General features: G+C 39.9%; 1 long non-coding RNA gene across 7 annotated transcripts in view; it reads right to left on the bottom strand.

The window, feature by feature from the left end:
* Positions 1–26,094, bottom strand: part of LOC143684985 (uncharacterized) — a 106,820-nt gene that overhangs the window by 67,852 nt on the left and 12,874 nt on the right. For 4 of the 7 annotated variants that reach the window (XR_013176310.1, XR_013176304.1, XR_013176307.1 and 1 more), the window contains exon 1: positions 18,732–18,840. This is a non-coding gene — a long non-coding RNA (uncharacterized LOC143684985). Of the gene's footprint in view, positions 1–18,731; positions 18,841–20,050; positions 20,105–26,094 lie in introns of those variants that run through there. The other 3 variants (XR_013176305.1, XR_013176306.1, XR_013176308.1) reach the window with 3 other exon arrangements.

Genomic DNA, 26,094 nt, shown 5'->3' on the forward strand with positions numbered 1-26,094 from the left:
TTTTCATTTTACCTTTATTTTGAAGAATATCTTCCTATAAAATTCTAGATTGAGAAGTTATTTCTTCCCATGCTTACAAATGCCATTCCATTGTTACCTGTCTTCCATCAGCTACCTTAAAAATCAGCTGTTAATCACATCATTCCTCCTGTGAACATGTTTCTTTTCTGTCTGACTCCTTTTAAGAATTTGTCATCCTTGGTTTTCATCAGTTTTATTATGATATGCCTTGGTGTGCTTTCTTTGCATTTCTCCCATTTATGGTGCATAGAACTTTTATATCTGTGATTTGATGTACCATGGTTTTATGAAAATTCTCATTCAGTGTATCTTCAAATACTGCCTCTGATTCATTTTCTCTATTTTTCTAGGGCTCCAATTACATATATTTATATCTTTTCATCATTTGCCATATCTTACATTGCACACTTTCCATCTTTTACTTCTTTCTCTACTTCAATCTTGATATCTCTACTGACCTATCTTCCAAATCAATATTTCTCTCTTCTACTGAGTTCTAACCTGCTATTTAACTCTCTTATTGCATTTTTAACTTCAGTTACTGTCATTTCAGTTATTATATTTCTATTTGATTCACTTTTATAGGTTATTATTCTTTGGTTAAACTTTCCATCATTTCCTTTATCATGTCAAGCACATTAATCATAGTTATTTTAAGCTGTATCTGTGTTTGAGAACACAATATCTGAATCACTTCTAGGACTGCTTTTTTGTCATTTTTGCCCTGATTCTTTTTATGCCTGCAATTTTTTTTTTTTTTTACTGTATGTGGAATCATCTCTGTGTACAAGTCCACAGAAGGAATTTAACCTTTTTTTTTTTTTTTTTTTTTTAGAAAACAGATGGAGAACTGGTAGATCACCCTGCTAAGCAAGATTAGTCTATTTCCAGTTGCTCTTGTCCCTGGTGCTTGGAAGTTTGGAAGTTTCAACTGAAAATCTGGCCTATTTTCCAGAGTACCTTCTCCTGGACTCCAATTTCAGTTTCATCAGCACTGTGAGACTACTCAAATCACAGCTTAGCTTTTTAGCCTCTTGTAGCCACTTTCTGTTTAGTTTATCAGCATCTCATCCATTGCATGTACTTCCTAGGATGTGCAAATGACTCAAGGGAAAACTGCAGGAAGAATATTGAATTCAATATTCTTTAGTACCCATTGCTCAAGGATCTTGCTCCTCAAGTCTTGGCTTCCTTGGACTCTAATATTTAAAACCTAGATCAATGAGAACACTTAACACAAGCTCTAGGCCACTGCTTTCTGTCCAAACGCTATATCTTGCCCCATAATTTGCAAATGCCCGATGGGAAAAATTGGAAGTCAATGTAGAGCTCACTCCAATGCATTTTCCTTCTCTATGATCTTGGCCTGTCAACTTCTGGCTGCATTAATTTCCTCTTGTTTTATAAAACATTCAAGTATGTTTTATAGTTGTTCTTAGCAAGAAAGAAAGCCTGAAACTAACTACTCAATCTTAATTGAAAGCACAAGTGGTATTACTTTGCATAGCCTATAAGCAACACAAAGTTAAGAACTAATTGGATTCATCAAATAATTTAGCTAATTAGACTAATAAATACCTTGAATTTCCACAGCGCCGTTCTTTCAAGGATTTCAAAGAACTTCCACATATTAACAAAAGACCATTAATAGTTCCATCTAGCTCTAATTTGTAAACTTAGTATTGGAGAAATAGGATAAAATATCTTAAGTTCCCACTTTCTTAGGTGTCCAGAGAAATTAAATAAAAACAGATACTAAACATCCTGATTGTCAATACAATTGAAGATCTAGTAGTTCCTAACACATGGGAGTTGATTTCAAGCTATTTAAATCCCAGGATTAAGCCTCCCCATAAGTATATCACGCTTTGTAGTAAGTGTATAACTTTTACTCCATAACTGTTAGTGCCCAAAGGAACATGGACAGTATATAGCATGTACTAAATGCTGGTTTGGGTTCTTTATGAAGCAGGGTAAATAGACACCACATCAAGATTACTCAAATATTTTTAGGTCATAACTACAGTGAAATGATTTCCTATAAGGATCATAAAACAACAAATATTATAATTTAATCCAGAAGCAATAATGATATTACAAACTACATTCTGTTTATCTTTTCAAGTTTATTGTAGCATTACCCTTTGAAGTGATATTTTGTTTTATAAAGTTTGAGTTTTATCCATGCCTTCTCTTCAGAATTGGTATTACACTTGGATTTCTTACAAATTAACTATAGAGAGGCATATTAAGCTTACAAAAGAAATCAAAAGATTACAAAGAAAACACTGACTGAAGAGAAAAGTTACTAAATAAGCAACTGAGAGTCTGTAGACCTTAACTCTAAATCACAGTAAATAGTTACAAATGAGACATGAAGCATTCAATAGACACTTAATAAATATTTGATGATATTGATTTCTTACATCCTACAATGGGTTTTTAGTTGGGCTTTGATAGTAATTGGGTACCTCATCTTAATACCTTGACACAAAGGAATTTGGAATAATCCATCATTGCGCTTCTCCAGAATTCAAATAACAAGCACCACAAGCTAGATGAGAACAGGTTGACTCACACGTCCCCTTGCAGCTTTGTGGCACAAAAATTAATAATAATTGGAGAATGGCATTTTTATAGCCAATTTCTGTTCAGAATTGAAATACTGTACAGACACTGGCTGGACTTCCTACACTTTTTTGAAAGACTAGAAGAAACAAATATAGTTATGTCCATTTACAAATAAGCAAGCACACAGAGATCAAATAATTCAACAAACGTCATACAACTTGCCCACACCAGCTAGAAAAAGTACTTGGTGTGTCCCCCCTACCTATCCAATAAGCTATTGAATAACATTGACTTTCTGCTTTCTATTACTTCCTGCATTGTTTACTGCGTAAACCAAATCTTAACTACTACTTGCTTATAATATAGTTGTTTGGTTCTATACCATTCTTGGACTTGCAAATTGTACCACATCTAGTACCAATTCTACTATTGCACAGCTTGCCTGTTGTATTCCATTCAGGAAGAAGCAGTAAAGTAAAATTATATATGTGAGGAACAGTGGGGAAAAGCTGAAGTCCATTTCACCCTTGTGTTTACAAAAAAAAAAAAGTTTCCACCGTGTTGAATGTTTCTTGTAGGTTATTATCACCTCCATGGTGAAAGGACAAGAAAGGATGGACAAGAAAGCACAACGATAAGATTAAAAAAGAGTAGTATACACCTTAGACAACCATACTTTCATGAAGATTAAAGATCCAAAAGGAGAGTTTTCAAAATTGAGTATCATTTGAGTTTATCCAAGGAATAAATCAAATATTTATTATTTCTTCTTTTATATTCATATTATAATGCCCACTATCTGAGTGAGAGGGAATCCATGGAAAATGCTGCAAACCAGTTCCTGCTTTTTGTCTATCTCTAAATTCAGTTATGCTGTTTACTCCTTTGGTTGACAGTATGCAATATGCCGAACTTCTTTCAAAACCCCGAGACCATCTCACCAGCCTCAGGATAAAAGAGAAATTGTGTCAGAAGCTACCAAACTGCCAGACTGAGCAGCTTAAATGTTTCCCAACATCCATTCAACACCTGGTAAGCATCGAGTGGATGCAAGAGCTAAGTGTGCCCACTAGGAACAGATGTAAAAAATGGATAATGTGAACACAAATTCTCTATTGGAACGTGGCTTGCTTTATGTGGGTTTGCTGGTGTGAGCGGGCTGCTACTTTTTCTATTTCGACAGCCCTTCCCTACATGTGGGGCGGCAGACCCAACAGCATCAACAGCTCTCCAAGGAAGAGGGTGTGACGGGGAAATCAGTGTGACCAGCTCACCCGGGGCTACAGCTTTAGGCTGGTAGGGCACCTGGAGAGTTTCTGACCTCCTCTGAAAGCACCCTGCTGAGAGTTAGTCTTCAAGGTACCTCTTACTCTTTACGTTCAACTTGCTCATTTCCTCCAAGAACGACTTGGCTCTATAGACTAAACTGCTCACCTCCCTCTACCATTTCTCAGGTTGCATTCAGAATCAGAAAATCCAAGAAATATATTCACAGATGTTCCCTTGTTTATTTGTTGACTCTGTGTAATTTGTTTGCCCTAATTTGTTTTTGTCTACCTTGGGACTTCCCTTTTTAATTTCCCTTTCTCTGTTTACCCCTCTTTGTGGAGCAGCGGTCTGTTAAGCTGTGAGAGGCACATGCCAAATTAAAAAAAAAAAAAAAAAGTGCACTGCAGATTGTTTTAAGCATGGGCTGCCCCTTTGGGCCTGAAGGCCTTGCTTGAAGCCTGCACCTGCTCCTCCTCCTGAGACGCAGGGCTCCTGATCTTTATCCCTTGCCTTTAAGCTGCCTGATTCCTATTATCCAAAGTCAAACAGCGTTCTCTACATTCACGCCTCCAGCACTTGGCATGAAATTAATAAGCCTGGCTGATATATTTCCCTGGAAGCCTGCCACTCTTTAACAGTGGTGTTAGATTAAAATTTTTGGCATGGTTAATGAACAGGGAAAAGCTGAAGCCAAAAGTTTCATGCAGCAATGCAAAGATTTGGGGGTTATGAAAAGAATACCAACTTTTCTCATATTTTCTGAATGCCATCCTAATTACAGGGTTAGATAACAAACACAACTAGACAGTCAGCAATAGAAGAAAGGGTGTATTCTCAGGCTTTACTCATATTTAGATTTTATCATGCCCTTTCAATCACATGGCCTTCTGTTATACTGGGTTATCTAGAATTGTAATAATAGCTATTTGTGTTCTAAACAGCACCCCCCTTCATCCCAGGTTACTATTTTCTCATTAAGGGAGCACTGTCAATGTGTTTCGGGTCAAAAATTGATCTTCCTGATGTGAAAGTCAATCCAGTGAGGGATAATTTGGGGTTTATTAGAGTCTAAAGTCTCACTGTGGGGTCCAGTCCTCACTGTTTAAGCCCTACAACCACACTCCCTGCATCACAAAAGCACCACCTCCCCACCACTAAGTCCACCCCTTCCACACTCTCGCCTTCTGAATAAAGGACCAGCCTATAGAGAATGAGCATCACCCAGGAGATGTAAAAGTCAGCGGGTCCTCATGACCCATCAAACTGAATGCGAGTTTCTCAAAAGGTTTGATAAGGGTTTGGCAAAACATAGGCAACAGTTCTCCCCGTCCCATGCAAGGCCATCCCAGTGCAGAGAGGGCCACACATGTGGGGACATGAGTGTTCTGCTCCCAGCCAGCTACTTCCACTTCTGAGATGTTAAAGCCATGCAACCAGAAGCCTGGGAGATCTGAAGGGGCCTGAAGTGTGGTGGGAGGTAAGAAAGAAAGAGGAAAAAGGAAAGATACATCTACTTAGTAGAAGCACAAATATACTTTACAACCTTGTTCTGCTCCCCTACTTCAGCAACTCCTGACTCTCTGTCCTAAGAACTCAGGAGCTGTGAAGCTCCTCAGTTTTCCCCTGGGCTAATTAGGAAAGCCTAGGCAAACAGCTGGGAGAGGAATTCTCAGCAGATCAAACATAAGATCTGTTTTCCAACCTGCTCTAAAGTACCATAAAATCAAACTAAACCTGTCTACGACCCATGGATAATCTAAATCCCAGAGACAGTGATCCACAATTTTTGCTTTAGTTTCCCTTATCAGTGGAATAACTATAAGAAAGAGCATCATAGCAAAATCACCAACATCATTCAAAAAGTCCATCTCTGACTGAAAAAAAAAATCACTCTTCATGCAGGTGTCTGCTTGTTTGCCAGTGATACTAAAGCAAATGCCACACGATGGGTTGGCTTAAACAACAAGGAAGTACTGTCTCATGGTTTGCAAGGCTAGAGTCTAAAACCAAGGCATGTGAGCTAGCCTTGTTTTCCCCTCGATGTTTATAGCATTGCGGTGCTGGTTTGCCACAGTCCTTGGGGTTACCTGGCTTCTATCTGTGCCTCGCTCACATGACAATCTTCCTCTCTGTGTTTCTACTCGACTGGTTTCCACTGACTTTTGGCTCCTGGCTCCACTGGCTGAATCCCAAATTACTCTCTTTATAAGGCCTCTAGTAATAGGGATTAAGATCTGTCCTCATTCAGTTTGGTCACACCCTAAGTGTGTTAGAAAAGCCTATTCACAAATAAATCTGCACTTTAATTGATAAGACATCTCGAAAGGGTCCTCTTTTCAAATGTGTTCACTCCCATGGGAACACAGATTAAGATTAAAAGCATGTCTTTTGGGGAAGTACATAATTCAATCTACTAGACATGGGAATCATGTCATCTTCACCCATATTGACCAGTGCAACAGTCATTCACAGAAATCCCATCTAATCACTTGAAAAAACTTGAAGGGTAAAAAACCCTCCGTGGGCTGAAAATAGGGTATATAACTAACATTCTTCTCTTAGGTTACTGGGAAGCAAAAGGCTTTTACAGCACTTGAAGGTATTATCAGGAGCCAAGAGTTGACCCTTGCTAGAGTCAAATCAATTTCATAGGAACCCATTACAACAGGCGTCTACTTAATTCATAATTGTAGCACACTTCAAAGCTTTTTCTTAATATAAAGAAAGCATAAAGAGATCAAAGCTTCCAGACCACATGTAATGCAGTTGAAAGTTGCCCCAACATGTTCCCTGACTGTAAGACAAATAATTTAAATATATTTGCAAATGTCAATTTCGTCCCTTTTAATGTCTCTTAAATCAGGTCAGTGAGTCTGTTCTGGAAACAAAAAGAGGATGACTCACAGATACTTCCTTGGCTCATTATCTGAGTTTAGACAGCAAAGTAACTGAATTTTAAGCACTCAGGAGTTGCCCTCCCACAATCCTCATCCTTAAGACATTGTTTTACTCCAGACTATTTGCATTTATAGACCCACCCCTTTGTTCCAAGAGAAAACACTGCTATCATTTTCATGTCATTTGAAAAAAGTAAACCCATTCAAATAAATTTTTTTAGCTTTTCTGACCCTAAGAATAAATGCTACTTTGCTTTTGTGGCTGAGCCAAGAGAGTTTTCTTCCTCAAACTAAACTTGTTCTGAAAACTACATTCCCTTCAAAGTGGGATGAACCTTTGCAATAGATGAACTGTCCCATTTTAAAGATTCGTCCCAATGTCTTACAGTGCAAGTTTTATATTTTACCCAGAGTCCTCTAGGAAATGTTCTTGGGAGAGTGAGTATTGGGGGTCAAAAACTGACAATATCTCCCCAAACAGGATTATCTCTTTTTCCTCGGAAGAAAGCAACCTAGATTGTATTCTAGCTTTCAGTATTCCCCCAAGGGCTCACATTGCCTGAGCCACTTAAAAAATAAGGTGAGCTACGTTTGATGGTTGGGCTTTCAGAGAGAAATCTAGAACTGTCCTTAGGAGTACACAGTCTTCACTAACATGAGGCACCGATGTGGATTTTACTTTTCCAATCTTCATAAGCAGTAAGAAAACAACCAGAAGAAACTGAAAAGGTTTAAGCCCCCTACTCAAAAACCTCTAACAACTCTGTACTTTTTTGCATGTTGTTTCTGTAAATCTTACAGCTGCTGTAAAAAATAAACATATGTGTGTGTGTGTGTGTGTGTGTGTGTGTGTATTTTTAAAATAAAAAAAATAATTTAGAGCGGGCCACGGCTGCTCAGCAGGCAGAGTTCTGCCCTGCGAAGCCAGAGACCTGGGTTCAATTCCCGGTGCCTGCCCATGCAAAAAAAAACTAAAATAAAAATTATAATTTAAATAAAGCCTCCAATGGCTCCCAATCAGCCTACCATCTCCCATCACCTCCCATTATTTCCTTTAACATATTCCATGTTCCGAACGATATACCACTGAACGGGCCCAATGTGTCTTCTCACAGCACCTACTACTTCCTCTTCATGGAAATTACCACCATAAAAGTCACAAAATTATTTACATAAAGTCTGTCAACATTGTACTTCCTGAGCTAGCTCACTGCCTGCCACATAGCAGGCACCCAACTGAGGGTTAATACATAAAAGTGCAAATGAATGAACCAATACCCTTTCCCGCCTCTTATGCTTACCTTTTTTCCATTTGGCTGCAACTGCAAGCTCTGACTGTATACATCCTATCTTTGCTTTAAAGCCCAGCTTGAATTCCACTTCTTCAATTGCATTCTTTCATGATTTTTCCAACATCCCTCAAACATTTTCTCAGAATCTATCCTACCTTAAGGAGCTGTTCCTTTCTTCTGAACTCACATGGCCCCATCTGAAAGAACTCGCACAATTCCTTGAAATGGATTTATTTTTGTATCTGTCTCAGTCTACCAACTAGATGGTAAGGATCTCGATGGCAGATCCCACATCCCCACTCTCAAGAGCAGTAGAGATGCTTCTTCAGGCCACATTTCATAACAGAGACAGACCTTCAGTAGACTCATGGTGGATAAATGAGCACATGAGTAAATGTTTATGGTCAGCCCAAAAACCCTTTTCATGATTCTTCATGTTCTGAATAGAATCACTTAGAGTGGATGCCAATGCTGAATGGACAAGGTGAATTTCAAGGACAGTAGATCTTAATGGTTTAAAAGTTGTGCGTTGGTCGGTGGCAGGGGTGGTGGTTTCAAAAGTACTTCTCATAAGTGGAAAAAAACGCTTCAGCCTCAAAGTATCATCTCTGTGTCTTCCCCAACTCCTCACCAACCCTACCTGGCCCAGTTTAGAAACATTTTACAGCATTTCCCAGACATCTCATTCCTGGCAGTTATAAGCTTCTATTAAATAACCAGCATATATAAGACAAGAGACTAAGCACCATCTTGAGCTTGGTGAGGGGTCAGACAATGTCCCTATGGGGGCAGAAAACAGGATATGCATATCGGGGTGGCAAAGTCCCAATGGGAGGCCTTAGCCAGAAGGGAGCAGTGAAGGGCCACAGGGTTAGAGAACGTGGCTTCCAGAGAGCCCCAGATTCAGCTGCCAGCATTGCTTTGCATCTAGAGGGACTGCCATAGCACCCCACTGATCAAAAGTCCCCACCTCTCCTTTCAGAGTGAACTGATGAGCTCACCCACATCAAAGGACATCCCATGTCCTTCCCAAGACTTAAGAGCATCCTGTAAGAAGGGGCAACACTTGACACAGAGGGGTGATTTACCAATGGCAAAGCTTCAGGCTTTATTTGGGAAGTTATTTGGGTCACATCTCAAAATACAACATGTACTCGCTCCTCTAACCACCTTTGCAATTAGGTGAATTTTGACCTTATCCCAAAGCAACAGCAGTGAGATCATCACACATGAGTGAGAATGAGAATAAGGCAGGCTACATAAGACCCAGTACACTCACACACTTGCTCATTTGTACGTGCTCACACACTCACACACACAAAGCTTTTATACTATTCTCGGACATCCAAAGGACCCTTTCTGAAATAGAAATCTAAATGGCACAACAGTAACTTTTTCATTACAATTTGCTGCTGCCACCCCCTTAGGGGTGTTGGTATGAGCTGGTTAATGCCCTGTGACAAGCAAGGGTGAGATTCTTTATGGGGTAGTGTTTATCCTCACCAGATGTTTCCTAGCATTGGCTGAGACTTGTTAACTGGTGTTTCAAGAATCAGGAGGGGGAAGAATAAAAGCACCGAGGAAGACCTCATCAGCCAGTGTCCCCTTACACTCAATTAGTAGGTCAACGTATGTCTAAATGCCAATAATTTGTGCTGATCTACTGCTTAGCCAGCAAATGGGTCCCAACTGGAATCTGCTACATGTCAGTCTTACAGTTTTCCTGTCTTATAGATTACTTAGGAAAAAAAGAAGAGGGGAGCGTTTTATTTTTTAATAGGTTGGCTACAAAATAAAAGTGAGTATGACTGCACTGAAGTTCATGAGGAGTTGAGGCTTAAGGTGGCACCTGGATGTCCTGGCTCAGTTCCCGCCCCGCCACGAGCACCCCGCCCTACTTTCTGTCCCAGCCCCCACTCTCCTCTCCTTCACCCCACATGCCCACGCGTCCTCCTGGGCATGGACGTGTACCCCTTTCCAAGTCTACCGAGGTCCTCCCCACTTCCCTTGCAAGTCCAAACAAATCCCAAATCTCCAGCAAGCTTCCAACTCACTTTTTGACTATTCAACCTCACTATAAGTAAAGACTTTCAATTTCAAACTACGAGGAAAGGTAAAATATCAAAATGGAAAAGATTCTATAACTGATGATACTCAATAAGATGCTGACAATTTGGATAGGTTGGGAGCCAAGAATTGAGTGTTTGGAACAACTTTACCCAGCAGGCAACTTGGGCCCAATTAACAATCTTCATGTGTTTTGACCCGATAACTCCTCCTTAGGAATTTACGTTACAGAAACAAAGGTATATGTCATCAAAGACTTAGGTACAATGGTTTTTATCACTAAGTTCTTTGAAATTTTAAAAATACCTTGGAAACAACTTGAATGTCCAACAATAGAAAAGGAGTTAGAGAAAAGATGCAGATATTTAAATGTTTTGAGTTGAGAGTTTTATAAAGAATATTTAACAAAACGGAAAAATGATTAAAACAAAATTTTAAGTAAAATAGTAGCATACACTGCCAACCACAAATTTGTTTTATATATCGAATTATTAGTCAATATTTTTTCCTCAGATTTCTTACTACTCTCACTTATCCTTAAGTGATATTAATGGTCTCAGGGAAACAATGACACAGCAGAAATCAGAAAACAATGAAGTTACTTGTTCGCTTTAAATTCCTCAGTCCTGGCATAGCCAAGGACATTGGAAGATGTACTTGAAAAACTGCAAAGCCCCCCACATACCCTACCCCAAGATTAGGCAGAGATCCCCTTGCCTGGGATAAAGAAAGAGTCAGGGATGGGTATGTGTGGGGAAGTAAGGAACACACAGACATGGTTTGTTAGTGTGCGTGTGTTGTTAGGGAGAATGCAAAGTATGATGATAGGCTGCAAAAGCTGACAGCAAAGAAAATCTGTGTCCCTTCCTGAATTGAGTGAAGTCAGGAAAGCATCAAAGTGATGCAGAATTCCCTCTGCCCAGAGGAGAAATAGCCATGTGATATCCCTAAGTAAGGGGACAGGTCCTTCAACACACACACACCCAGTTCCCCAGTGAGACACAGGGACAGCAGAACGAGCCAGTGTATTGGTAGCGACACAGAAGTGGACAGACCCTTCTGTGACTGCACAGAATGGCCTGCAGCCCAGTGTGGCACCAAAATGGCCAAATGATCTCTAGATGATGATGATGGCAGGAAGTGACTGAGAGACAGAAGCCCTGCCCACACCTGAGGCCCGTGATGAAGAGGTCCAGAACCAGGGAAGACGCAGCAGCAGCCTGAGCCACGTCTCAGCAGTAACAACACAGGGCCAGAGGCTTCCCAACTCTCAAAGCTTAGTGTTGCACCAGCCTTCCTCATTCTTTCACCAAGGACCAGAAACAGAGCTCCCTCCCATTTTGCCTATCATTGTCAGTGACCCCACCAGAGTCAAATTTTAAACTTGTGACCTACGTCCAAATCAGTCACTAAATCCCAAATCTGCTCAAGCCTGCCCACTCTGACGGCTTCTGTCTAGATGAAGGCCTCTTTCTACCCCACAACTTTACTGTTGAGGACAGGTTAAGGCTCTGCCTCCATCTAGCGCTTTTCTTTTCTGTTCCTTCCCCTTTGCTGCCAGCAGAGTCGCCACCTAAAACAGTTATCACACAACCCTTGCTTAGAAACCTCCAGTCCAAAGGCCAGGCCTCACCTGGCCCAGAGATCCCTCCTCATTCTCTCAACAGAAACCCCATTTCAGACTCTCTTATCACCAGGAGCATCTCTCTTTTCTTTTTTTAACAGTTTTATTGAGGTATATTCTCATATCACACAATCCATCCATAGTGTAAACAAGTGGTTCACGGTACCATCACATAGTTGTGCCTTTGTCACCACAACCAATTTTAAACATCTTCACTACTCCAAAAGCAAAACAAAACATCCCATACTCTTTCTCTCCTACTATTAATGACCCTTAGCATTGGTGTGGTACATTTGTAATTGTTGATGAAAGAACATTAAAATATTACGTTAACTATACTCCATAGTTTGCAATACGTGCAATTTTTCCCATATACTACTCTATTTCTAACTCCTTTCAGTAGTGCATTTGTTCTGGTTCATGGCAGATCATTTTTCCTATTTGTACTATTTATCACTGTCACTGTCCACCACAGGGTTCACGGTGTTATACAGTCCCATGTTTTATGTTCTAGCTTTCCTTCTACGAAATACCCAACTCTAAACTTCCCCTTCCAACCACAATCACATACACAATTCAGTGTTGTTAATTATACTCACCATATTGTGCTACCATCGCCTCTATCCGTTTCCAAACATTTAAATTCAACCTAGTTTAAAATTGTGCACACATTAAGCATCCACTCCCCATTTCCTACCCTCATTCTATTTCCTGATGACCTATATTCTAGCTTTTAACTCTCTGAGTTTATTTATTATAATTAGCTCATACTAATGACATCATACAATATTCATCCTTTTGTGCCTGACTTATCTCACTCAACATAATGTCCTCAAGGTTCATTGCATTGTCACATGTTTCAGGATTTCATTTCTTCTTACTACTGAATAATATTCCATCTTATATATGGAACCCATTTTGTTTATCCATCCATTGGTTGATGGACACTTGGGTTGTTTCCGTCTTTTGGCAATTATGAATAATGTCACTAAGAACTTCAGTGTGCAAGTGTCTGTTCACATCCTGCTTTCAGTTCTTCTGAGTATATACCCAGTAATGGGATTGCCAGATAACATGGCAGTTCTATACTTCGTTTTCTGAGGAACCACCAAACTGTCTTCCAAAGCAGCCACACCATTCTACATTCCCACAAGCAGTCAATAAGCATTCCTGTTTCTCCACATTCTTTTCTACACTTATAGTTCTCCAAGTTTTTTTTTATATATATAATAGCCATCCTCATAGGTGTGAAATGATATCTCATTGTAGTTTTGATTTGCATTTCTCTGATAGCTAGTGATGTTGATGGGCATTTTTCTTATGCTTTTATAGCCATTTCTATTTCCTTTTAGGATAAGTCTATTTAAGTCTTTTGCCTTTTCTTTAACTGGGTTATTTGTCTTTTGATTGTTGAGTTGACCAGGAACATCTTTGCATTCCAAAACCCAGCCTCTTCAAATCCTAGTCATCTTCTTCAGCAGAACTTCTCCACCCTTTCAGTTTCCACAGCTCTTTCCTTATTTGACTTCTATAGCTTTATTACATAAGCCATTCATTCAAACTCTTAATAGTATAGGCCTTGTACTGTTTCACAACTGAAACCTATCATGTCTCTAGGACTCAACTGCCCAACTAGGCCATACTTCTAAGTGGGCAAGACCAGGTCTTCTCAGCCAGTCGCCCACGATGAGAACACACTAAGTACTCTTTCAAAAATTTAACTGTGATAAAATATACATAACATAAAATATACATACACAGTTTAAGCAGCAATTCTTTGATATTAAGTACATCAACAATACTCTGCTATATAACTTTCACCACTATCTCTTTCCAGACTATTTTTATCATCTTAAACCAAAACTCATACTCATTTAGCAATAACTCCCTCTTCCCCCTCCCAGAACTCCTGGTAACCACTATTCTGCCTTCTGTCTCTATGAATTTGTTCATTTTATTTCAGATTTAAATAAATCATACAATATTTGTCCTTTTCTGTCTTGCTTATTTCACTCAACATGATGACTTCTTGGTTCATCCGTGTTATAGCATGTACCAGCACTTCACTTCTTTTTACAGCTGAATAATATTCCATTGTATGGATATACCATAATTCGTCTATTCCTTCAATTGTGTTGCTTCCACCTCTTAGCTATTGTGAATGATGCTGCAATAAATATAGGTGTACACATATCTGAGTCCCTGCCTTCTATTCTTTTGGGTGTATATCTAGGGGTGGAACTGCTGGGTCATATGGTAGTTCTATATTTAATTTTCTGAGGAACCACCAAACTGTTTTCCATAGTGACTGCACCATGCAGTCATTGAATATAAGTTCCTCTTTGAGTTCTTCCTCACCAGCTTCATGGGAAAATGGAGCGGAGTGCAGATGGGAGCAATGGGCAGGGGGTGTAGACACAGGACCAGGCTCCCTGCAGAGCAGGGAGAGCTCACTCCAGAGCATAAAGGTCAGGCTCTGGTAAAGAGATGCATTTAAAGCATGTGTTTGAGATTGTTTTGGAGAGACCTGAAAGCCCAGAGAATGCTAGGCTAGTACCACTAATGGGCACTTCGGATCCAGGATAGGGAAAAAAGGCAAGGTTTTAAAGACAAGAATCTAAGAATGTTCCAGGTAGGACTTCTTGCTTGAGGCAGTTTAAGCAAACTTTACAAGTGATGGAGCAAAGCAGAAATCACAGAACAGCTCTGTGTGTGTTTGTGTACATGCATGCATGCTCACGTGCTCATACCCAAGACAGCTGAGCGAGGCCATCACATTTTATAAGGAAGTATCTAGTAAGTATATGTTGAGACCAAGAAAAAAAAAACCTACAGTCATGACAGCAGAAAAATAGATAATGTGTATATGCAGGGCATTCATACACACACACCAAAAAAAAAAAAAAGTCAATAGGTATAGGAAATAATATTCTACCTCTTCAATCTTCAAAAAAATGAATTTAAAATTCTATTTCTTATCATGCCAATCAAAACTGGCAAAGACTTTGTGTTGCTGTTTCTGTTATTGTTGTTGTGTTTTTAAATACCCAGTGGTGGCAAACTGGAACTTGCTGGTAAGAAGAAAAATTGGTACATTTTGGAAGAATGTTTGGTAACACAGACCCAAAAACAAAGTTTTAAGTACCCTTGGACCCACCAATTCTACTTCTAGAAATGTAACTTAAAATAGCATTGAGTAAAATCCAAAGATTTTGCTACAAAAATATTTAACACAACACTGTTTGTAGTAGAGAAATTACTCTATCTAACAATAAATGCTCGGTAAAATAAATTATGATAATTTCTATAAAATAGAAAGGTAAACAGTCATTAAAATTATGTCACAGAAGTTCTGATACCAAAAGATGATTTAGATATATTCAGTAAAAATTAGAGAACACAAAACTGTGTGAGAATATTACTTCATTTCGAGAGAAAAAGTATGTAGGGGGGTAACACAATAAGAAAGGGACTAAAAAGGTACTGCAGTGGTTATCTCTAACTAGCACATTTATAGGTGATGTTTTTCTTCTAATTTTGATTATCTGTATTTTCTAAATTTTAAAAAATACCTCTGTATTTGTTTTGAAATAGAACACTTTATTTCCTTAGATCCTCATTTACTTTTTTTTTAATTTTTTAATTGTATAATAGAACATATATACAAAGCAAAAAAAAAAAAAAAAAAAAGCAGTAATTTCCAAAGCACACTTCAACAAGTAGTTACAGAACAGATCCCAGAGTTTGTCATGGGCTTCCAGTCCATCATCTCAGAGTTTTCCTTCTAGCTGCTCCAAAACAGTGGAGGTTAGAAGGAATATTATATAGTGATTCAGCAGCCATAATCATTTCTTAAATCCCATTTTCTCTCTTTTTTACCTCCTCCTTCTCCCTTAATCTTTCTCCCATTCTATAGGGATCTTTGGGGAATGCCTGTTCTGACTTTTTCATAGTGAAAAGGGTGTCCACACTGAAGGACAGGGGGATGTAACTAATTGATAAGCTTGGAGAGGCTATTCCCTCTGGGTTTCAGGATTTAACTGACCTAGGAACCCTCAGGGAATTATATGTCCCAAGAAGGCAAACCTAGTGCATGAAACCTTTACAGAGTCTCAGTTCGAGCTCTAGGTGTTCTAAAGAGCCAACAGGAGTTCTGTTTATTGGGGTTTAGCAAACCATGACAATTAGCGCTACCTAACTGAAGCTTGCATAAGAGTAGCCTCCAGAACAGCCTCATGATTCTATTTGATTGCTCTTGGCCACTGATGCCTTATTTTATTACACTTCTTTCCCCTTTTTGGTCAGAAAGGCATTATGAATCCCACAGTGCCAGGGCCAGACACATCACCAACAGTCACATCCCACGTTGTCAGGGAAATTTTCACCTCTGAATGTCATGTCCCACAGAGTGGGGAGGGCAACGACATTCCTTGCAGAGTTGGCCCTAGAGAGAGCAAGACCACATTTGAACACCAAAAAGGCTTCTTGGAAGCAACTTTTATTCATATTATGAGTAGTCTTGACTTATCTCCTACAGAAATAAGTTTCATAAGACCAAGCCTCAAAATCCAGAGCTTGGCCTATTTTCTTGGGAGTCCCCAGTGGTTGGGAGGATACCTGGGGGTTCCCAGATGGGAGAGTTTAATAGAACACTTTTAAAAAACATTTCTGGATTAGCTGATGAGAGACTGAATAATTCATTTTAATTATAATTTCCTATAAGTTTAATATCTTCCTGCCATGTGTTTCTTCAGTCTTTCTCCTGCCTGACTCCTTCCCCCCAGCCTAGGAGTGTCACAGAGAGAGTTTCAACAAACAAACTCAGTTAATGTTTGCTTTGGGTCTCCTCTGTGTCTGACTTTGGGGAGACATTGGAAAGCCATCAGCAAGTTCAAGCAAAAGGGGTGGTGCAGCCACCTTTATTGTGGGGTCACTGCGGACAGAGAACTACAGAAGTGAGAGAGAGGAGAAACTATTCTGATTGCCTACTCTAGGAAGGATAAGAGTCAGGATTAGGACAGTGGCAGTAGAGGTGCCAGCATTTGCTTTAAACCCAAATCACTCCTCTCCTGCCTCCTAGCCTATTTGCTCTATCTCAATTTTTACTTTCCTCTAACTACCAATATTACACATACTGTGGAAGAGACGTTCTTATGAAAGGCTAAGAAAAATTCACAAAAACTGTATCTGGCTTTTAATTTCCACCAAAGTCCTAAATTCTAAACACCTGGAAATTTTGTGCAAATGTACTCAAATTCAGAAGTGGAAAATGGGCCATTTGTTTCTGCTGCCTGAGTTAAGTGAACAAGAGAGCAGCAGACAAATACTCCCCAGATAAGGAGTCAATTTGCTTTAAAAATTATTTTCTCCTTAATAAATCACAAAGCATGACTGTAAATTGGTCTGCACATATTTACGCTGTGTGACTGATAAATAATAGTGATGGCAATGGGCATCACCTGATCAACAGCAAGTTGTTATTTGGGACAGAAAGGAGGAGAGAGAGACACATCTGGGGCTAGAGTCTGATCTCAGGTCTCTGACTACAAAGATTTTCCAGAAATGTACTTTGTTTTACTTCATTTGCTTGCTTTCTCCCTCCCTTTCAAGTAAAACAAGTGCATTATTTTATGAGGAGCCCCACGTCTGCTTATGAAGAAAAGAGAGGAGCAGAAGTTCAGCTCCCAAGAGCTCCTGCTCACCTTACATGCTTTCCTTGGCTGCTGGAGAGCATGACCAGCATCAATAGGCCAAGGGATGTCTGTGGAAACTGGCTCCCAGCTCCTACGGGCCCCCAGAGGCACTAAGTCAACATCAGAGGGTGGAACTTGGCTCTGAAAGAGCACTGCGTTCCATTCAAGATGTGCATATTTGTGCTTTGGCTGTAACTGAATCCAGATCTGTTGTTTCTACTTGGAAAGGATTTTTGGTTAAACAGAATAATTCAGCATGTTGAATCAACTCAGCTGGGAAATATTCTGGAGAGGGCATGGGCCTCAGTTTATGTAAGTGAAGAAAAACTGGAGTGCTCTGCTATCCTTCCTACATGAGCAGCACACAGCTACTCAGTCAAACCTGGTATCAAGTTTGAAATCAGTCAATCCAATTGCTTGGCTCAAGGAGGCAGAACCTTGCTGTTCTAAGGTAGAAACATTCCAGGGCGCTGCACTGAGGAGGGGCCTACCACTGTTTGCTGATAATCAGCAGGTGAAGATGGAGAATCCCTTTTGGGTTTTGGTCCTTCTGTTCCACAGAGCATCCATTCTGGCTCCTATACCAGACTGCCAACAGGTGTGTTTGGAGCCCTCACCATGTGGCAGGCACCGCGCTCGGCAAGGGAGGCAAGACAAGGATCAACAGGACATGAACTCTGTCTTTATGGAGCTCGGTACGAAGAGGCAGGTTTACTATTAGGGGTCACCTTGCAGTCTGGACATTTGTTCCTGATTCCTTTGTTGGAGGGTGTCTTCATTTCCGGTTGCTATGACAAATGCCATATAACGGGTGGCTAAGACAAAGGGAATTCATTGTCTCACAGTTTGGGAGGCTGGAAGGCTTGCCTCCTCGCATGGCTCTGGGTGGCAGCCTTCCTGCAGGCTGGCAATCCTTGCATTCTTAGGCTTTCCCATCACATGACAATGTCCTCTCCTTTCTCTTCCAGGTTCCTGCTGACCTCCCGTCCTCCTCCCAAGGTTTTCTCTGACTATGTCTGAATTTCTTCTGCTTAGAAAAGACCCAGCAATCCAGATTAAGGCCCACCCTCATTCGCTTGGTCAACATCTTAACTAAAAATAACAACTTCAAAAGGTCCTATTTACAATGAGCTCACACCCACAGAAACGCAAAGTAACATTACAAACTCCACCCACCCACACCCACCCCTCCCGGGATACATAACCCAATATACCATAGAGAGGCTGAAAAAATACTAAATCTTCCCCAAATCAACTGTTAGAAGAATACCGTACTTGAAAGAGAATAAGCGCTCACCTGATTATGGAAAAGAAAATAATTTATTCAGGATCTTGCAAGAACGCACGCCCGAGGGAAAAAGGGTGACGGGTGAGCCAAACAATGAAATGCCGCAGATGTTTATATTCTAAGTTTAGCACACAGGCTCCTCCCCTGCTTCTCCGCTGATTGGGTACTGCAGAATTTAGAGCCTATCCAGATAGTCTCACTAATTTGGACTTCCCACCCAAGGTTCCCCCTTTGTTTGGTTTTACATTTTTAATGTCCCTGCCCTTAGGGATTTGGCCCCAGTTCTAAACTTGTGTCAGAGGCCCTCCACTTTCCCTGCCTGTCATTGTCTTTTGTGAAAGCTAAACTTAGTTTGATTCTTACACAACCATAAGATTTCTTGTTAGAATCCATTTGCCTCTAGTAAAGGTAATGCTTGAGACACTTCCAAATGAGGGTGGTAACCTTGTTATGGAGAAAACAAAACGACCCTGGGGACCGTATGGCTGAAGGTTTCCATCCATCTCAGCTATTTCCCAATCTGTACAATTAACCTCCAGCCTTTCTCACCAACCGGTCAGGCAGAGTTCCAGGACCCCTCCTAGACTCTCAGGGGCAGAAGATTTCTGCTAGAATGTGTCCAAGTTTTTTGCCCTTTTGAGTTTCAAGAATTGCACTATCAAATCATCCCCTCTCTTGGTCCTCACTCATAGAAAAAAAAAATCATCAGAAAAATGGGTGTTCCTGCCAAGTTAACCTAGAGGAAACCAATGCACAGAGATTATAAATGGACAATAAGCACTATAAACCCTGCACAGCTTCCCTTGAGCTCTGCAACACAATCTACCTTCCTGCTTCTAACACTTTCATTTCATTCTGTAGTTGCTTGTATATACACCTGTCTCCACCTTCTAGAACATGAACTCCCCTGAGGAGAGGCTCTATCGAGTTTATCTTTGTGAATGCTCTAGAAAAGGGTCAGATGAGTTCATGGATGAATGGGTTATGCAGGCCTCAATCCCAGGAACAGATGCCGCAACGCTTCCCTGAGGAAGGGACCTCAAGAAGAGGTGTGACCCCACAGGCCCTGAGCAAGACAGGACCAAAGAATAGAAGAGACAGGCAGTTTCCAAGACAATCCTGTCACCAAGACCCAGCTCATAATTTGCAAGACCCACCCAATGCAACATGAAAATGTGGGGTCCCTTGTTTAAAAAGTATTAAAAATTTCAAGACAGTGACAGCAGAATATAAACCAAATGTGGGGCCTTCCGAGTGTGAGCCTCTGGTCGACTGCACACCATGAAGCCAGCCTGCCTGTCACCTCCTCTGCTTCACCTATACATTACCATCTGTTTGCAACGCTGCTCACGCCTCAGCAACTCTGACTCCATTGTCTTTGGCTAAAAAAAAAAAAATGGGGTTAATATTCATGACACTTCAGTGACAGATAGAATTGTAATTGAACAACACTGTCCTAGGAATCTTGTATTCAGGCCGTAACAAAAATAATAGTTACTATTTGCTACTAGATGCCAAGTAATATGCAAAGCATTAGGTCATTTAATCCTCAAAAGGGCCCTCCACTTTACAGCATAGGAAACTGAGGCCTTGAAAGGTAACTGAGGCTTTAAAAGGTTAAATAAGTTTCTAAAGGTCACATAGGAAGTTGGTGACACTTGCAAGTCATTTTGGAAACCAGTCCATGTCCTACCTACTTACTATCTCTCAGTCCCCAAACTACCCTGAAGAGCTTTCCAGTGAGCCATTGATGAGTGAGAGATCTTATCTGCATAGAAGCTTCTCTCTCTGGAAAGCTCTTTCCTCCTGGCCACCTGTTAAAATACCAGCCATAGGGTGGTGCAACAGTGGCTCAGTGGCAGAATTCTCGCCTGCCATGCTGGAGAACCAGGTTCGATTCCAGGAGCCCATGCAAAAAATAAAATAAAACACAAATCATAAATGAAGCCCTAATAAAGACATCACTTCCTCCAGATGTCTTCCCAGATATCCTTCCTCCCTGACTTATGATTAATCCCCTCCTCTCTACCTAGCCACCTTTTGAAAACCTTTTAGTCTCCTGAATATAAATATTCATTTCAATCCTTAAAACAAGCATTTTATGTTTTGCTCAATGGCTGCTTTTAAAAGGAAATTCCTTCTTAGAGGTAATCCTGTGGGATGCAACAAATATGACTCCTTACTTTGCCGTGGTCTTCCTGAGTGCCACCCTCCCCAGGGCCTGCCACTGAGCCCTCGTTAACCAGCATCGGTTTGCTCTTGGTAGCAATTGGTGCATTTTCATTAAATTTTAATTAAATCTCGTCTGCTAAGGTGAGAGCAAACCATCTTGGCAGCTAACAGGGAACATGTGAAAGTTAATTTCCTCAGGTCCTAGAGCACAAAAGCCTGACAATGTGCAGGAGATACACATTTGAACTCATTTCAAAAGAAGTGCGTTTGGACCAAGGAGGGAAAAGAAATGGAATAAAATAAAAGTTTCAGTGGCTAAGAGAATTGAAATAGGGTCGAGAAGTCATCTGGAGGTTGCTCTTATACAAGCTTCAGCCAGAGGTTTCAAAATACCACAGTATGCCGTGCCGCAGCCAACAGTACTCCTGAAAACCCTAGGGCTCTATCTAAATCTCTACAAGAGTTTTCCTTAGTAAGTTTATTTTTTCAGAAATTTAAGGCCTCCAGATTGATCCTAAGCCAAATAAGGCCTGAAACCCGGAGGTATCAGTCTCTCCAAGAGCAACCAGGTTCATTCCTGTCTCCCGAAGGTCAGCACCTCTTTCCAGCACAGAGGAGTTAAAATGGCCATTGCCCAAACAGCCCTGAAGAGAGAGAAAGATCAGATGAGAAGGGGGAGGTGTACCTGAGAAATTCGGATTTAACAAATGACTGTGACTGCTGACTCATCATACAGATATTTCTTTTTAGAGTCTGGTGTGGCCAGAAGGGCATACCTGACGTTGTTGATGGACTGTAATCCAATAACCCTGATCTTTGATAATGATGATATAATTAATTTGCAAATTAAAAAAAAAGGCAGTTGTCTGTGTTTGTATGGATCTCTTCTGTGTTGGTCCATATATATATTTATATATATAGATATAGATATCATATCTGTCAGTACGGCAATGTCTTAGCTAATCTACCTCTATTTAAGTCTTTAAATTGGGTAGATTGCAATACTAGTGGTTAATAAGGAGGGGTAAGGGGAACGGAATGCATGGGTTTTCTTTTTTCATTTTATTTCTTTTTCTAGAATAACGCAAATGTTCTAAACATGATCATGCTGAGGAATACGCAACTACGTGATGATATTGTGGACCACTGATTGTATACTGTTCATGGATTGTGTGGTATGTGATGATATCTCAATAAAAATTACATTAAAGAAAGAAGTGTGTTTGAACTGGCCTATTCTGAAGAAAAAGAGTTGTTTTATTTTCTTTTTAAAAAATAAGAAGAAAACTGTTTTTAATCAATGAGATAATGTTTATGAAAATCAAGACAACCAACTCATTAAGTCTATTCATCTTGACTTAAATATTTTATGCTGTCACATTCTCTGGAAATATGTGAGGCTAATGGGGAAATTAATCTTATATTATGAGGCATTGAATAAGTCTGTTTGAAATAAGAAATCCAGAATTGGAAATATTCTAAAAGATCTGTCATGATTGAGTCCATTCTCTACTACTGTTTTAGTTTGCTATTGCTGCTGTAACAAGTTACCATAAACTTGGTATTATCTTACAGTTCTGTAGGTCAGAAATCTGAAACAGGGATCACAGCGCCATGTTACTTTCTAGGAACTCTGGGGTCGAATCCCTTTCCTTGCCTTTTCCGGCTTCTAGAGGCTGCTTTCCTTGGCTTGCAGCCCCTTCCTCCATTTCAAAGCCAACAACATTGTGTCTCTGACTATTCTTCCATATTCACTTCTCCCTTTGACAACAGTCTGGAAAGATTTTCTATTCTTAAGGCTCCATGTGACTGAGTTGAACCCAACCAGATAGTCTATGATAATTTCCCAATGAATCTCAAGGTCCTTAACTTAATCACATCTGCAAAGTTCCTTTCTGCCATGTAAAGTAAACATGTTCACAGGCTCCAGGGATTAGTACATAGACATTATGTGGAGCTATTGTTCTGCTACCACAGCTACCAAGAGAAAGATGCTCCGAAAATGAAATTGCAGATGGGTGTCATCATAACAGGCACTATTTGGGGGAGTTAGTTTCCTTGTTAGCATAAAGACATTTTTATTGCATCTTATCTAAATTTCTCTTTTTACCATGCTTCCAAATTGTAAGAAGCCCCCAGAAACCCCTAGCCTAACATTTCAGTTTAGTGTGCTTTAGAGTTCAGGACTTTTTAATCTATTGTATACAAGGTCATAATAGACAAGAACTAAAAGTGCCAAGCTAATTGACCTATCTTTCTTTTCATTTTTTTTCTGTTACTCACAGGTGCCACCGTCTTTCCAATCCTCCTTTTGTATGAAGCTGACTGACCTGCACCTCTCTGAATTGATGGAGACAATACATCAATCCTTATCTTAGTTTAACCCTCTAATAACCTCCAAGGCCAACCACAGCTTCTACCACAACTGCAGACACACACACCCGTGCCACGTTCAAGGGTTTAAGCACCAACTAAATTCACATGCAGTTCTGCACCTGGAAGAGATAGCATAATATCTTTTCTCTATACATCCCATTTTATACATATAAGCATTTTAAAGTCATTCTGCTGTCCAAAATTAAGAAAAAAGTATTTGGAATACGTTAACATAGTTATTTCTTTGGAAGTCTAAGGCAGCAGAATATACAACTCCAACTCATAACATTTGATTAATATATTTTTGTTGCCAAGATGAGCTATAGCACTATATATCTTTATATCAAAATATATTTTGCTTCAGTGTAATTTACAGAGATCAAGAGAAACACAAGGCACTTTGCAACTCTGTTGAAATATGCATGCTTTAAAAAGAAGGGTATTAAGATAAATTAACAAAGAGTATAAGAAAGAACAGCTGCCACCATAAGCAAAGCTGTGACAGAAAACAAACCTTGTGTAGATCCAATGAAAAGTTTCTAAAATTTGTTTTCTCTCTTTAAGAAAGCATATTTGGCTTATTAGTAGATTTTTTTAACTTTTTGTTTTGAAGTAATTTCAAACTTACAGGACAACTGCAAAAATAATACAAATCCCATACAGAGAACTCCAGCATGCTCTCAAACACCCAGGTTTTTTCACCAATTTTAACATTTTGGCACCTTTGCCATATCATTCTATATATCCGTCTATTTATATGTCTGTCTATCTGTTCTAGTTTGCCAGCTGCCAGAATGCATCACACCAGAGACAGACTGGCTTTTAATAAAAGGGGATTTATTTCATTAGTTCTTCAGAGGAAAGGCAGCTAACTTCCATCTGAGGTTCTTTCTTATGTGGGAAGGCTCAGGGTAATCTCTGCTGGCCTTCTCTCCAGGCCTCTGGGTTCCAACAACTTTCCCCAGGGTGATTCCTTTCTGCATCTCCAAAGTCCTGGGCTGAGCTGTGAGTGCTGAGATGAGGTATGCTGAGCCACTTTGGCTGTGCTACATTGAGCTCTCTCATTTAAGCACCAGCCAATTAAATCAAACATCATTCACTGCAGCAGGCACGCCTTCTAGCCGACTGCAGATGTAATCAGCAACAGATGAAGTTCACGTACCATTGGCTCATGTCCACAGCAACAGAACTAGGTGCCTTCACCTGATCAAGCTGACAACTGAATCTAACCACCACACTATCTAATCCATTTTCTGAACATTTGAGAGCAAGTTGTACACACCATACTCCTTAAACTTATATTAATGTATGTTTCCTACTGTCTTAGCTTGCTGAAACTGCTGAATGCAATATGCCAGAAATGGAATCGCTTTTAAAAGGGGCATTACAAGTTTACAGTTCTAAGGCCTTAAAAATGTTCAAAGTAAGGCATCTGAAGAAAGACTGAATGGTGTCCGGGATTTCTTCGTAGTCTGGGAAGGTACATGCTGGCGTGTGAGGTCTTTCTTTGCTCTCTAGGGCAAACTCTGGATTTCTTCTCTGACCTTCCCCAGGCTTTTTTCAGGTTCTAGCTTTTCAGTACTATGGGTCCTTGCTTAGCATCTCATGGGAAGACACATGACAGTGTCTGCTGGGCTCTGGTTTCTAAAGGCTCTCCAAGCATTTACAAATCTCTGTGTCTACATCACTTCTGACCTTTCTCCAAAATGTTTCCCCTTTTCAAGAACTGCAGTAAACTAATTAAGACCTACCTTGAATGGGCAGAGTCATATTTCCATTTAATCAAAAGGTCACGGCCACAATTGAGTGTGTCACATCTCCACAGAAACAAGTTAATCAAGAAGTTCCACCCTAAACAATAGATCTGCCCCACAAGATTGGATCAGGATTGAAAGAACATAACTTTTCTGGGCTACATAACAGTTTCAAATTAGCACACCTACAAAAAAGGACATTCACTTATGTAATCAGGGTAAGTGCAGTAATGAAGTTCAAGAAATTTTATGGTGATATAAAGCTTATGTTCTGTAGTTCAATTTTTTTTTAATCCCAGTAATATCCTTTTGAAACTTTTCTCCTCCATTCATAGCTCCCATCCAGTATCATGTATTGCATTTAATTGTCATTTTCTCTTCAGTTGCTCTTCTCTCTTTTTGTTTTCATTGTGGAAATATATATATACAAAGTAAATACTCCCATTCCAAGTGGAATTAATCACATTCATAATGTTGCAGTAAACTCCCCAACATCCATTACTAGAACTTTCCTTTCACCCCAAACAAAAACCCTTAATGCATTCTGCATCAACTCTCCACTGCCCCCGTCGCTACTCCTGTGTTCTACTTTCTGTCTCAATGAGTTTGTAAATTCTCTGATATATATTTTGTGGTTACTATGGGGCTAAATTTTAATTTGCTCTGATACCAACTTAACCTCAATAACACACATAAACTATATTCCCATACCTCCCATCCCCCACTTTTATGTATTTTTATCAGAAATTACATATTTATACATTATGAATCCAAAACCATTAATTTATCATTACACTGGATAAATATTCCATTTAGACCCTCTAGGAGGTAAATAGTGGAATTACAAATCAAAAAATACAATAGCACTGGTATTTATATTTATTTACCCACGTCACTAACTTTACTGGAGACCTTTATTTCTTCATGTGGCTTCAGTCAATTGTCTAGTGTCCTTTCCTTTCAACCTTCAGTACTTTAGCATTTCTTGTAGGGCCAGTCTAGTGTTGACAAAATCCCTCCACTTTTGTTTGTCATAGGATGTCTTAATTCCCCCTCATTTTTGAAAGTCA

This window comes from Tamandua tetradactyla, chromosome 5 (assembly GCF_023851605.1).
Source record: "Tamandua tetradactyla isolate mTamTet1 chromosome 5, mTamTet1.pri, whole genome shotgun sequence".
Classification (NCBI taxonomy): Eukaryota; Metazoa; Chordata; class Mammalia; order Pilosa; family Myrmecophagidae; genus Tamandua; species Tamandua tetradactyla.